This window comes from Carassius carassius, chromosome 1 (genome assembly GCF_963082965.1).
Source record: "Carassius carassius chromosome 1, fCarCar2.1, whole genome shotgun sequence".
In the NCBI taxonomy this organism is placed as follows: domain Eukaryota; kingdom Metazoa; phylum Chordata; class Actinopteri; order Cypriniformes; family Cyprinidae; genus Carassius; species Carassius carassius.
Window position 1 is genome coordinate 50,074,052 of NC_081755.1, and position 14,446 is coordinate 50,088,497.

General features: G+C 39.6%; 1 protein-coding gene across 1 annotated transcript in view; it reads right to left on the reverse strand.

The window, feature by feature from the left end:
* The window catches only part of LOC132096058 (uncharacterized), a 332,561-nt gene that overhangs the window by 298,530 nt on the left and 19,585 nt on the right, over window positions 1–14,446 (reverse strand). The window lies entirely within an intron of this gene.

The following is a 14,446-nucleotide window of genomic DNA, read 5'->3' on the forward strand; positions in this document are numbered from 1 at the left end:
AATTAACTCCATATTAATCAAAATACAGCTTGCCAGTTATTTGTAAAAAAAAAAAAAAAGAAAAAAGAAAAAGAAAATGGATGGCATCATTTCCTCAAAGTGGTCAAGGTTTTTCTTTGTTTTCTAAAATAAAAAAAAACATAATAATAAAACAATGGATAATCCTCTGTAAGTGTTTGCTGTTCTAAATATTGTTTCAGATAAAAACTCACCAGCTCTTCTGTCACAGATGATCTGAAGAAGAATCACAGTAGGAGCAGCAAACACTGCAAACACTGCAAACTTAACAATAATCTCAATCACTGTGGGAAAGATGAGAAAAAACAGACTTAATCTGTGAAACGGGGAATGAACTGATAAACGGTGTTTTATTTGCTTTCCAGATAATTGTTTGTAGACATGATTGTGTAAGATCATCTGGGTGAGAGTGACATCTCTTTGATATTTAATAAAGTTTCTTTTAACATAACAGTACTAGTTTTCATGTTTAAGGATTGTAGATGAAGTACGAGAGAATTAAATGAGAAAATGAATATATAAATTACAAATTAATCATGGCTTGAGTTAAAGTTTGTGTTCAGCTGCTCTAATAACTCCAGAGAGGACTACATTTAGATTCTAGTGTGATTCTAGTGTGAATTCAGTGTCTGAAATGAAGATTGTGATTCTGGTGTGAATTCAGTGTCTGAAATGAAGATTGTGATTCTACTTTGAATTCAGTGTCTGAAATTAAGTTAAGTGATTCTAGTGTGAATTCAGTGTCTGAAATGAAGATAGTGATTCTAGTGTGAATTCAGTGTCTGAAATGAAGATTGTGATTCTAGTGTGAATTCAGTGTCTGAAATTAAGTTAAGTGATTCTAGTGTGAATTCAGTGTCTGAAATGAAGATTGTGATTCTAGTGTGAATTCAGTGTCTGAAATTAAGTTAAGTGATTCTAGTGTGAATTCAGTGTCTGAAATGAAGATAGTGATTCTAGTGTCAATTCAGTGTCTGAACTTAAGTTAAGTGATTCTAGTGTGAATTCAGTGTCTGAAATGAAGATAGTGATTCTAGTGTGAATTCAGTGTCTGAAATGAAGATTGTGATTCTAGTGTGAATTCAGTGTCTGAAATTAAGTTAAGTGATTCTAGTGTGAATTCAGTGTCTGAAATGAAGATTGTGATTCTAGTGTGAATTCAGTGTCTGAAATGAAGATTGTGATTCTAGTGTGAATTCAGTGTCTGAAATGAAGATTGTGATTCTAGTGTGAATTCAGTGTCTGAAATGAAGATTGTGATTCTAGTGATTCTAGTGTGAATTCAGTGTCTATAAATAAAGATAGTGATTCTAGTGTCAGTTCAGTGTCTGAAATGAGAAGGATATACAAACACACCCTGATTCAGAGAGTTTGGTGCAGTGTCTGGATTCAGTGTTCTTGCTGTAGTGGACGTTACAACTATTAAAACATGATGGAAAATAGAAATATCATACATTAGAGCATGAAGACAGCATTAAGACATTTCTTTAACACAGTGCTGTAATCCAGAAGTTTATATCAGTTATGCTGCTGAAAGCTGTCCACACTAACATGGAATGACTTTATATGTTTAATAAATGCTCACTTTATGAGTTTAAACATTTAAGCACTAATCTTCAATTCTATCATTGACGTACAATGAAAGAATATGCTTTTATATGGAGATAATAATACAGAAATGCATCCATACCCTGTTGATCAGTAAATCCAGATGTGTGTGCAGCTGCAGTCCTCTCAAAGTTTGGGGTGTTTAATGATTTCTGATTTTCTGTACAAATAAAGGATGCATTTTTAGTTCATATACACCACATTTTGGGAAAAAGCATTGAAGTAATAAACATTTATCTTAAGTTCTTGTTATCAAATGAAGATCACTCTCAGACAGTCTGATCAGTGATCAGTTTCTGGAAATCTAGAAATGGATCATGTTTCTTGTCTGAAGTTTGTTCACTGATCATCTGTACACTGTATCATTGGATGTTTTTATTATTTTGAGAGTTATACTTTATTTAAGCATCAGACAGCGGTTAATTTAATGTCTTCTAGCTTAAAATGAACTTAATTACTCTGTTAATTAAAAAGTTTTCACAGATCTGTCTGAAAGAGTGTTTAACTCTCATCACACCCTGCGTGTTGAATGATAATGTGCTGCTGAAGCCTCTAACCCTGGTTTCTAATCGCATTACTCGGTCTGAGGATGATGATAGACTGTCCTGTGTGTCTGTAAAAAAATATATATCGCATCCTGATAGCAGTCACGAAGTTAAGTGTTCTAAATGTATTTATATAGTCTGTTGAAGGCGTTCAATCATATTCCTCTGTCCAAGGAAAATATGTTTTTTTATACCTCTACACACCCCATACACACAGACATGATTCGTCATCACTGTATTTATTATGATATTGCAGACCCAGCGAGAATGGAAGTGTTATTATTGTAATATCATGCTCTTTGTAACAGATGTTTTCTCATGGTGAATGAGATATGAAGTAATAAGTCTTTTAATACATTTTATGGTTTAGATCACTACTATTTCACAATTTAAATAGTTAAATAGAGGATCTTATAGAGCTGATGTATCTAATGTTGTGAACCGTTATTCATTATCTCAGTCAGTTACAGTATCATTATTAGACAATTAATGCACTCAGAAACAATGAAACATGAAAAAATAAAGATAATTGTGAACAATTCACATATCAGGCTATTCCTAAAACAAGTGATTTTGCCTTGACACAGACTGCATGTTTGTTGTGTTTTTTTTCGGTTAGTTTTTTCTTTTTGGAAATGGAGTCACACTCAGGACCGTCACTGTCAATAGTGACCGGACCCCTGAAATCAAATAAAAAGACTACTTTTGTTAAGTTTTTTGTTTGGTTGGTTGGTTTAAATGGTAATTTGAAGTGCCAGTTTTACTTTATAATACAGTCAATCCTGAGCATTGTGTTAGAAAGAGAAAAATGGAAAGCATTTTGTTACCCATTGTTTTAATTCTAATTTAATAAAAATGCAATTCATTCATCATAACATTTTTTATAAACCTTTTATAATAAATATTTTCATTAAATCTGTTTTTTGTACTATTCAATGAACAGTACTCATCTTCAACAAGGCAACATAATTATGAACAAAAAACTACAATAAAAGCAAAAGTATAATAATTTGTAATTAGTAAATGGAAAATATAAATAAATAAAGTGTTTTAAATATCATCCTAACTATATTTACATATTATCTGCATATTTACATACTAACTGTAATCAGTGTTTGTTGCACGTCACAGATCAGAACTGAGTGTCTCTTGCAAAATGGATGACTGCACTTTGTGCAAATGATGCTTGTTTTCACATCCCTCGTGTGTATGTGTGTGTGTGTGTGTGTGTGTGTGTGTGAGAGAGAGAATGAGAGAGAGAGAGTGAGAGAGAGAGAGAGAGAGAGAGAGAGAGATACCAAGGAATGATACCAAGATGGCGCCGCACATGGCTGCTTCAGTGCTTGGCTCTCCAGTGTTTGTACTGTTTTTGTTCGTTTTTCCTGTTTTTTGTTTAACAAACACGATCAGTTTCACCAGGGATGAACTGCTGAACATTCGGCAGAACACACCACATGATATTTTTCCGGATTTCTATTATACAGACGTTTTACTGAACATTGTTATCGGAGGAGCAGCGGCGCTGATCAAGCGCTTCAGGACACGCAAACGGGGAAAGAGAGCGGGAGCACTCGTCAGACTCAGGAAGCGCGGATTTCGAATGCCGTTGCCTAGCATCCATCTCGCAAATCTCCGCTCTCTACCCAACAAAACGGACGAACTCCTTCTGCTCTCTCGGACAAATAAGGATTTCTCTCACTCTGCTGCTCTGTGTTTCACGGAAACCTGGCTGAATGACGCCATACCGGACAGCGCGCTCCATCTGCCGGGCTTTCAGCTGTTTAGAGCGGATCGCGACGCAGAATCAACGGGGAAATCGCGCGGCGGCGGGACATGCTTTTACATCAATGAACGGTGGTGTACAGATGTAACTGTGTTAAAGAAGATGTGCTGTCCTGATCTAGAAACGCAGTTTATCAACTGCAAGCCGTTCTATTCGCCGCGGGAGTTTCACTCGTTCATTCTGGTTAGTGTTTACATTCCACCTCAAGCACATGTGAGCTCAGCTTTACAGAAACTCGCTGATCAGATCACAGACACAGAACAACAACACCCGGACTCTGTTTTAATCATTCTTGGGGACTTTTTTTTATAAAGCCAATCTCTCCCGTGAACTGCCAAAATACAGACAGCATGTTACCTGTCCCACCAGAGACAGTAATATACTGGATCACTGTTACACCACAATAAAGGATGCATATCACTCTGTTCCACGAGCAGCTTTGGGACGTTCTGATCACTGTCTGGTTCATCTTATACCGAGCTACAAGCAGAAACTTAAATCTGCTAAACCTGTAGTAAAGACTGTGAAGAGATGGACCAGCGAAACAGAGCAGGATTTACAATCTTGTTTTGACATCACAGACTGGAGCGTTTTTGAAGCTGCTACCACCGATCTGGACGAACTCACAGAGACTGTAACATCCTATATTAGTTTCTGTGAGGATATATGCATTCCTACCAGGACTTATTTAACATTCAACAATGATAAGCCATGGTTTACAGTAAAACTCAGACACCTTCGTCAGGCCAAAGAGGATGCCTACAGAAATGGGGACAGGGTCTTGTACAATCAGGCCAGGAACACACTGAACAAAGAGATTAGAGCGGCTAAAAAGACCTACGCTAAAAAGTTGGAAGACCAGTTTACTTCCAACGACTCTACTTCAGTTTGGAGAGGACTGACAGCCATCACAAACTACAAGACACCATCCCCTTGCACTGAGGCTAATCAACGACTTGCTAACGACCTGAATGAGTTTTATTGTAGATTTGAAACCCCCAACACCCACTCTGACCATCTCCCTACACAACCATTAACACCTCCTGCAATCCCCCTCTCCATACCTCCTGCTCTTCAAATCTGTGAAGATGATGTGCGCCAGATCTTCAAGAAGAACAAAAGAAGAAAAGCACCAGGCCCAGATGGCGTTACACCAGCCTGTCTGAAAATCTGTGCTGACCAGCTGGCCCCCATCTTTTCACAGATCTTCAACAGATCTCTGGAGTTGTGTGAAGTGCCTTCCTGCTTCAAACGCTCCACCATAATCCCCATTCCAAAGAAACCCAAGATAACAGGACTTAACGACTACAGACCTGTGGCTCTAACGTCTGTCGTCATGAAGTCGTTTGAAAAAACTGGTTCTGGCTTATCTGAAGGACATCACTGGACCCTTACTGGACCCCCTGCAGTTTGCGTACCGAGCAAACAGGTCCGTGGATGATGCAATCAACATGGCATTGCACTTCATCCTGCAACATCTGGACAAAACAGGGACTTATGTGAGGATCCTGTTTGTGGACTTTAGTTCGGCTTTCAACACCATCATCCCAACAACCCTCCAGACCAAACTGACCCAGCTCTCTGTTCCTAGCTCTATCTGTCAGTGGATCACCAGCTTTCTGACAGATAGGCAACAGTTAGTGAGACTGGGGAAATTCATGTCAAACAGCTGCTCCACCAACACTGGTGCCCCTCAGGGATGTGTTCTCTCCCCTCTGCTCTTCTCCCTGTACACCAACGACTGCACCTCTAAAGACCCCTCTGTCAAGCTCCTGAAGTTTGCAGACGACACTACAGTCATCGGCCTCATCCAGGACGGTGACGAGTCTGCTTACAGACAGGAGGTTGAGCAGCTGGCTGTCTGGTGCAGTCTTAACAACCTGGAGCTGAACACGCTCAAAACAGTGGAGATGACTGTCGACTTTAGGAGAAACCCCCCTGCACTTTCCCCACTCACCATCATGAACAGCACTGTGGCTGCAGTGGAGTCATTCAGATTCCTGGGAACCACCATCTCTCAGGACCTGAAGTGGGACAATCACATTGGCTCCATTGTGAAAAAAGCCCAACAAAGGTTGTACTTCCTTCGCCAGCTGAGGAAGTTTAACCTGCCACAGGAGCTGCTGAAACAGTTTCTACTCAGCCGTCATTGAGTCAGTCCTGTGTACTTCAATTACTGTCTGGTTTGGTTCAGCTACAAAATCAGATATCATAAGACTACAGAGAACTGTTCGGACTGCTGAAAGGATTATTGGTGCTCCCCTGCCCACCCTCCAAGAACTGTACACATCCAGAGTGAGGAAAAGGACTCAGAAAATCACTCTGGATCCCTCACATCCAAGTCACCCCATCTTTGAACTTTTGCCATCTGGCCGGCGCCCTCAGAGCCGCAAATACAAGAACAGCAAGGCACAAGAATAGTTTCTTCCCCCAGGCAATCTACCTCATGAACAGTTAAATGTTTCCCACTTAAACTTATGCTTATGCAAAAATGTGCAATATCCTTATATTTATTTGTTACCCCTCCATCCTAGAACATTCCTGCATCTCACTCAATCCTATTCCATTATCATTTATAGCACAATTGTTTATACACTTATTTATTTGCCAATTTGTAATTCGCCTGTAAATTTTTTTTTTTTTTTTTTTTCTTCTGTGTGTTGTTGTCTCTGTTTACTGGAAGCTTATGTCACTAAAACAAATTCCTTGTATGCGCAAGCATACTTGGCAATAAAGCTCTTTCTGATTCTGATTCTGATTCTGAGAGAGGCTGTGTGTGAGTTTCTAGAGAGAGACACAGTTCTCAAAATTCTCTGTTAGTCTTACCAGTCTCACATCTCTCTCTCTCTCTCTCCCTCTGTGTGTGTGTGTGTTTACATGTGTTCAAGAGAGTGTGTGGCTTTAGCATGTTGGAAAACGCGGACGGAATCGCGCAATCCAGTCATAAAAATGGAATTTACAGTTTAACACGGAATGGCACGGAATTTGCCAAATTTTGAATGAATGAATCAAAAATAGATCATTGCACTTACATCACGATAATGATATGGACTAATATCTGTAAATATTAAGCTTGAAAAGTCTATTTAAATATGAATCCTGCATGTTATGCGTTTTAGTGTTAATGAATGGAGCAGAAGCTCGACTTCATTTATTACACACACTGAAGCGCGCGTAACGTCTCTCACTAAAAGAGGATGTAAACACATGATTACATGAATAACTCCCCAGAGCTGCACTGAGAGTCGCTTCATGAGCATTTGTAGATTGTACGCACAAAAAAATCTCAGTATTTTCATATTTTTGCCAATTTCCCATTCATTTCCTATGGCAGTCACTTTTGAGTGCGAAGACCCCGAGGGTGACTATTTTTTTAAGACCACTTATCCTTGTCAAATCCTGTCCCCAATTTTTCATGTTCATACAACAAGTACCATAAAAGTCACAAAGTTTTGTACCATTCTGATTGAATTTTTATTGTAAAACTTTTCAGTCAGAAGTGACCGATGAACCCCATTTTCTACATTTCAAGACTAAAAAACTAACTGTGTCAAATAGTTCCACTCAAGTTTTTAAAGTAGCTCCTACAATTTACAGTTAAGTTGTTTGTACTACAAAAACTGAAGTGAATTAGATAAAAACTCTTTCAGTAAAAAGTTTGATAATGTAAAACCAAATAAAACCATTGTCATCCAACAACTCTCTCATAAACTAACCACACTGTCACGATCATTAGATGGAGTGCCCATGAGGTTCAGTAGAGGGCACTCCAGTCAGGACCATTCTACCCATTCACCACCAGTTGTCACTTGGACACTAGCACCTCTCAAACTGTTGCACCACACCCGAACTACATTACCCATGAGTCACTGCATCACAATCACCCTGCCACACCTGCACCTCATTCATCAGCCAATTTCCTTGCCACACCTGCACCTCATTTACACACACACATAAAAGCAGCACACTCACTCTCACTCACTGCGAAGTCTTGTTTAGCCAGTCTGACATTTCCGAGCGTTTTCCCTGTGTTTATTATTCCTGTGTTTTGACCTTTGGACTGTTTATTCCGACTCTGATTCTCTGCTGCCTGTCCCGATCCCTGCTTGTTTCTGATTACGATTCTGGTTATCCCTGACACACCTGACGCCATTCCTAATCTCTGCCTGTATGACCATTCTGTTTAATAAATGCTGCATATGGATCCGAACGCCTCCGACTCCATATTACACACACGCTCGACTCTTCAGAACAAAACTCTGTGTAAAGACCAAAATATCTCAACTTTAAACACTAACAGGTCTTTCCTTTGACACTTTATTTAAACAACTCTTTCAGTTTAAGTGATTATATGTATTTGTTAACATATAGATACAATAGAGGATTCAGTAGAACAGTGTATTTTTTTTACTGTACCTGTTGTAGTAGTTGTTGGTGTTGTTGTAGTTGAGTCTGTGATGTGGACTGAAGTCACTGCTGTTGTTGAATCAGCTCGAGCTGAAAGATGAATGTTAGTTCAGATGCATCAGAATACAGAAGATGTTAATAAGTTAACACACAAGATGACAAAGATTATCTATCATTATATTAGCACATCTAAGACTCTTCTACATCTGATCATGAGATTGTTTTCTCACCTGAGATCTTGACAGTGTATGTGACTGAAGTCTGGAGTTGATTTCTCTGAGTAACTACACATCTCCACTCTCTGTTGTGATCTTCATTCAGGATTGTTGTCTTCAGAGCGATGTAACAGTAATCTGATGAGAATGATATCTGATATCTGGAGTCTGAGTTTGTCAGTTTAACACCAGCCTGATTCACCCAGAACAGATCAATTCCAGAACGGATCCAATCACCACAAGAGACTTGAGCATCTGAATACAACTGACAGAAGAGAGTCACAGAGAGACCTGGACTGTTCTCAGTCTGTGAGGATGAAGAAGAGACTGAAACACAGAATAACACACACATCACCCACTCTTCAATCATCACGGGAGTTTAAATGCAGAAATTCCTCTTTTTAAATTGGCCATATAATCATAAAATTACCACGAAGAACATGCAGATAAACACGGGCATCAGTTTCCTGTTTGTGTCCATTCACATATTGTTGGCAGATGTAAGATCCACAATCTTCTTTTGTGACTCTCTTGATGTTCAGAGAGCAGTCAGACCCCAGACTCAGTCTCTCATGACTCTCTGTGTCTGTCTTCTTTCTCCCTGAATTAATCAGTTCAACTGCTGCTGAATCTCTGAATCTGTTATAGATCCAGTGTGTTGATTTACAGTCATGAAGAGCAATATTACAGGGCAGACGGACATCTTCACCAGAACTGATGAACACATGAGCATCATCCACTCCACTGAGACCTGAAACACAAGAACATCTGATTGATTATTATAATATATATTAATAAATGATGATATGAAACATAGCAGCATACAAATCTGAAGAATCAGATTATGAATTATTTTTCCTCATTCGAGGGTTAGTTCATCCAAAATTGAAAACTATCCCCTGTGTTTTACTCACCCTCGAGACATCCTAGGTGTGTTTGACTTTCTTCTTTCTTATTTTAATTTTTATGTGGAGTAACACTTTAATGCAAACACATTCTCCAGAATAAACTATTTATATCCCCTAATCTACAGCAGTACAGGAATAACAACAGAAATAAATGATAAAGGGGCAAATAAGACTAATGTTTTTCTTGATCAGAGAGCTGTTTGAATCACAAACACACTCTTAACATGAAGATAATTCAGCATCAGATGTTTGAGTGTGAAAGCGTCTAGTTTTAGTGCGTTCAGGAATAATCCAGTATGTTCTGTTTGTAACACAATAATAAACTGATCATGTTCAGATGAACTCTTTCTCAGATTAATTCACTAACTGTCTTGAAGAGAAAACACAGATGTCTTTACCTGTGAGAAGTGAAGAGAGAAAGATCAGTCCCAGCAGACACAAGTGACACTTATCAGACATCTTCTCTTTCTGTCAGTCTTCCTCTTCATTATATTCTCTCAACTCTTTCTTTAAATACTCTCAGCTCTTCCTGTGTTTGTTCACTTCCTCTGATCTGTTTAAATCACGCTAAAGCTGCTTTTTACTGACACAATGTCAGTGTGTGATGGAGAAGAGCTGCTTCATATTGTGTGAAACATGTCAGAACTGAATATTGTTAACTTCATTTGATCTATACACAATCTAAGTACGTTACTGATGCTTTCACTTCTTTCAGTCGATTCCTGCATGCCATTCAATTCTAGAAATAAAATAATTTAGTAATTAGTGATAAAACAGAGTTGTTACTGAAAGTGTTTCCACTATCCACGACTCACTTTTTATTAGCACGTTCAAAACTTTGCCTCTTTTTTTACACACAAATCAAAGAAATGCACACACAAACTGCAAAATGCCTCACATCTCTTGCAAAATGAAACACTGAAATCAAAATACCACAAACACATCTCAGAAGAAAACATTTGTCTTATATTGCAAACACCTTTGCCATAATGTTATATTTTTTTTATTAATCATGTAAACAGTTATTCAAAAGCTCTTCTTTCATGAGATCCTGTGTGAAAGTTACTGACAGAGACTTGTTGAAAATTTCACGGTAAACACAAAAGCTAAATTGAAACCACACTATTTTTTTTTTTACTGTAAGTGGTTGTGGTTGTGAATACAGTATTACACAGTACAAAAGAAAAGAATTCCATTGTTCAAAACTTATAACTTGACCTTTGGCCTCTTTAAAGCATGATTGGTTGGTGTTGAGTGAAGCACATGTGAGGTGTTCGTGTGAGACATGATGACATGATGAATTAATGTGTCATTCTGATTGTGTTTGTAAAAGGAAATCAAGCTACTTCCTGTTAGATTTTTATGAACCAGCTTGATTCAGATCAACTTCAGACCTGGCTGGCACAAAGTTATGGATTTCTTGCTGTTATTGTTAAACACATCATGATGACACAATGTCAGAATGATTTTATCTCTTCAATGCTTTCGTATATTGACAACAAACCTTTGACCAAACTTTTTACCCATCCCAAAATCCACACTTGCACAATTACTAAACACAGTTACATAGAGACTATTGAACAAGTCAGAAAACAAGAGAGCATGAACAGAACTAGCTGAAAATCTTTGCCCGATGGGACCCGACGGGTTTGGTCGGGTTCGGCTTAATTTATATCATCTTACGCGGGCTTGGGCTTGCGCTCCGGTTTGCGCAGTAAACGAGCAGTCATGTGGTCTGTTTCGATTAGTGCAAGAAAGATTTGAAAATGGATGCTGAGTAAGTGAAACGGAGGCTCTGGCGATTACGTTTTGGTTGCACCAGCAACTTAAGCAAAGTCTGAGGTGTGGAAAAGTTTTGACCATGTTTATCATGAGAATAATGAGTGAATAATGATGCACCATCAGTGAGCGCAGGAGCACGCTGACGACATCTACAGTGGATTCAATCATTTTCCTCCACAAAAACATGTAGGCTTAGCCTAATCTTGGTGGGTAAAGGATAAAGGTTTTTCAAATGATAACTAAATATTAATTGAGTCTTAAATGCATAATGTAGACAGAGTATATATAGGCTAATGTTCATTATTCTTTTATTCAATTTCATTTGCTAGTGGCGAAGCAAATCAGACGGAGCCTTTATCTTAATTTCGATATTGCCAAATACCCATCTTATTTTAGAATTTCTCTCAATTTAATTTGTTAAGGAAGACTCGTTTTTATTGGTGCGTTGGACTATTTATAGGATAAATAAATTACATCTGTAATATGTTACAGAGGACTTATTTTATTTCCTTGTTCCAACTTCCATGTGGCCTATAGTCTACGTTTGTTATGAATAAATTGTTAAAACATGTATAAATGACTCATTCTTGACAAAACTCAAAAGAGCTTTGTGTGTGCGCACATTTGAATATTGTCGGGCTGTAAAGGGGGTCGGGCTTTTAAAAAGCTGTCAATCAAAATGTACTTGTTGGGCTCGGGCCGAAATCTGTCGGGCTCGGGTCCAGTCGGGCCTAACTTTTAAGGCCCGATTACAGCTCTAAACAGAACACAAGCCAGTACACATGCTGTAAAACATGCTACTGCTTCAACAGACACACATCAGCATTAAGACAAACATGTGCTGCTCAGAGACATCTTTAAGAGTCCAGAACATCAACTTTCCATTCATTCCTTTAGTTTTCTGTGAAGCTGCTTCACTGGTTTGTTTTCTGAAGAGTGTTTCTGCAGTTAGTTTGACGGCACTGGTTTAACCCACACAGATCTGAGATCATCTCTGAACCCGGTTTGGACCAGTTTAACCCACACAGATCTGAGATCATCCCTGAACCCGGTTTGGACCGGTTTAACCCACACAGATCTGAGATCATCCCTGAACCCGGTTTGGACCGGTTTAACCCACACAGATCTGAGATCATCCCTGAACCCGGTTTGGACCGGTTTAACCCACACTGATCTGAGATAATCTCTGAACCCGGTTTGGACCGGTTTAACCCACACAGATCTGAGATCATCTCTGAACCCGGTTTGGACCGGTTTAACCCACACAGATCTGAGATCATCTCTGAACCCGGTTTGGACCGGTTTAACCCACACAGATCTGAGATCATCCCTGAACCCGGTTTGGACCGGTTTAACCCACACAGATCTGAGATCATCCCTGAACCCGGTTTGGACCGGTTTAACCCACACTGATCTGAGATCATCTCTGAACACGATTCGGACCGGTTTAACCCACACAGATCTGAGATAATCTCTGAACCCGGTTTGGACCGGTTTAACCCACACTGATCTGAGATCATCCCTGAACCCGGTTTGGACCGGTTTAACCCACACTGATCTGAGATCATCTCTGAACACGGTTTGGACCGGTTTAACCCACACAGATCTGAGATCATCCCTGAACCCGGTTTGGACCGGTTTAACCCACACTGATCTGAGATCATCCCTGAACCCGGTTTGGACCGGTTTAACCCACACTGATCTGAGATCATCTCTGAACACGATTCGGACCGGTTTAACCCACACAGATCTGAGATCATCCCTGAACCCGGTTTGGACCGGTTTAACCCACACAGATCTGAGATCATCCCTGAACCCGGTTTGGACCGGTTTAACCCACACAGATCTGAGATCATCTCTGAACCCGGTTTGGAGAGGTTTAACCCACACAGATCTGAGATCATCTCTGAACCCGGTTTGGACAGGTTTAACCCACACAGATCTGAGATCATCTCTGAACCCGGTTTGGACCGGTTTAACCCACACAGACCTGAGATCATCTCTGAACATGGTTTGGAAAGATGATGCTATGAATTCTCACACATTCAGATCACAGTTCCTCTTCTTATTTTAACTGGGTTTCTACAGCTGAACTTTACAAATTCACTCTTTCTTTCATTGGTGGAGTGTTTCTAAAGTGTTTATTTGAGTGATTTTAAGTGAAGCATGGTTCCTCATTCACACACCTGGCTGTGATGTTCAAGTGAACTCAGAGACCTTGATTAGCTGATTCAGGAGTGTTTAATTAAGCTGCAGAAAGTGTCCCTCCAGGAGCAGGACTGAGGAGACTGATGTAGCTAAAGCACAGATCTACACATACGACCAGCAGATCCCAGACCTGTTCAGGAGCCTCCCCAACACTGCACACACTGAACGTCTCTACCGCTGGAGTCTCTACTAACCAGCTGATGACTGAATCAGGTGTGTTTGATTAGAGAGAGACACCATGGCCCTCACTGTTGCTGCTCTGATGGACCGATACAGAGGAGCAGAAGATGAACCCTAACATGAACCCTAACATGGCCTGCGGGTGTCGCTGTTGGACAGTGTTTTCCCTACTTCCTGTTGGCCTTCTGTAGCAAATCGTAGCTCCGTGTAGCTGTTTTTATTTAATTTTTTCTCTAGAATCTTTATCTCACTATCACTCTCTGTTTTTTTAAAGTGGTAAAATATAACTCAATTCACACCATATTTCTGATATTATCGATCAATCTTATCAGATTAACTTTGATCGTTCACTTTTATTTTATATCCGTGAGTGCAGTACACCTGCAAAGCGTTAGCACTCGTTAGCTTGTCATTAGCGTTTTCATTCGAACCTATCGCTGTTTTCTTTTCTCCTCTCGCTCCAGTTTTTCACAAGTTCATCAAACCACCGCAGTAAGAATTTTCATCAAGCACGGTGAGTAATGGCTTCTCCCGTCATTGTTACTTGCACCTCTTGCCACATGTACAGTTTATCTATCTCTGTCGCTGATGAGGGATTCACATGTGATAAATGCAGGGAAATAGTTAGGCTGACAGAGAAGATTTCAGAATTAGAGACACGCATCCAAACTTTAATTGAGGACAGTAAGAATGTTAGGGCTCTAGATACGGCTTTGGATGCGTCCAGTGTTGGGGAGTAACTAGTTACATGTAACGGCGTTACGTAATTTAATTACAAAATTATTGTAACTG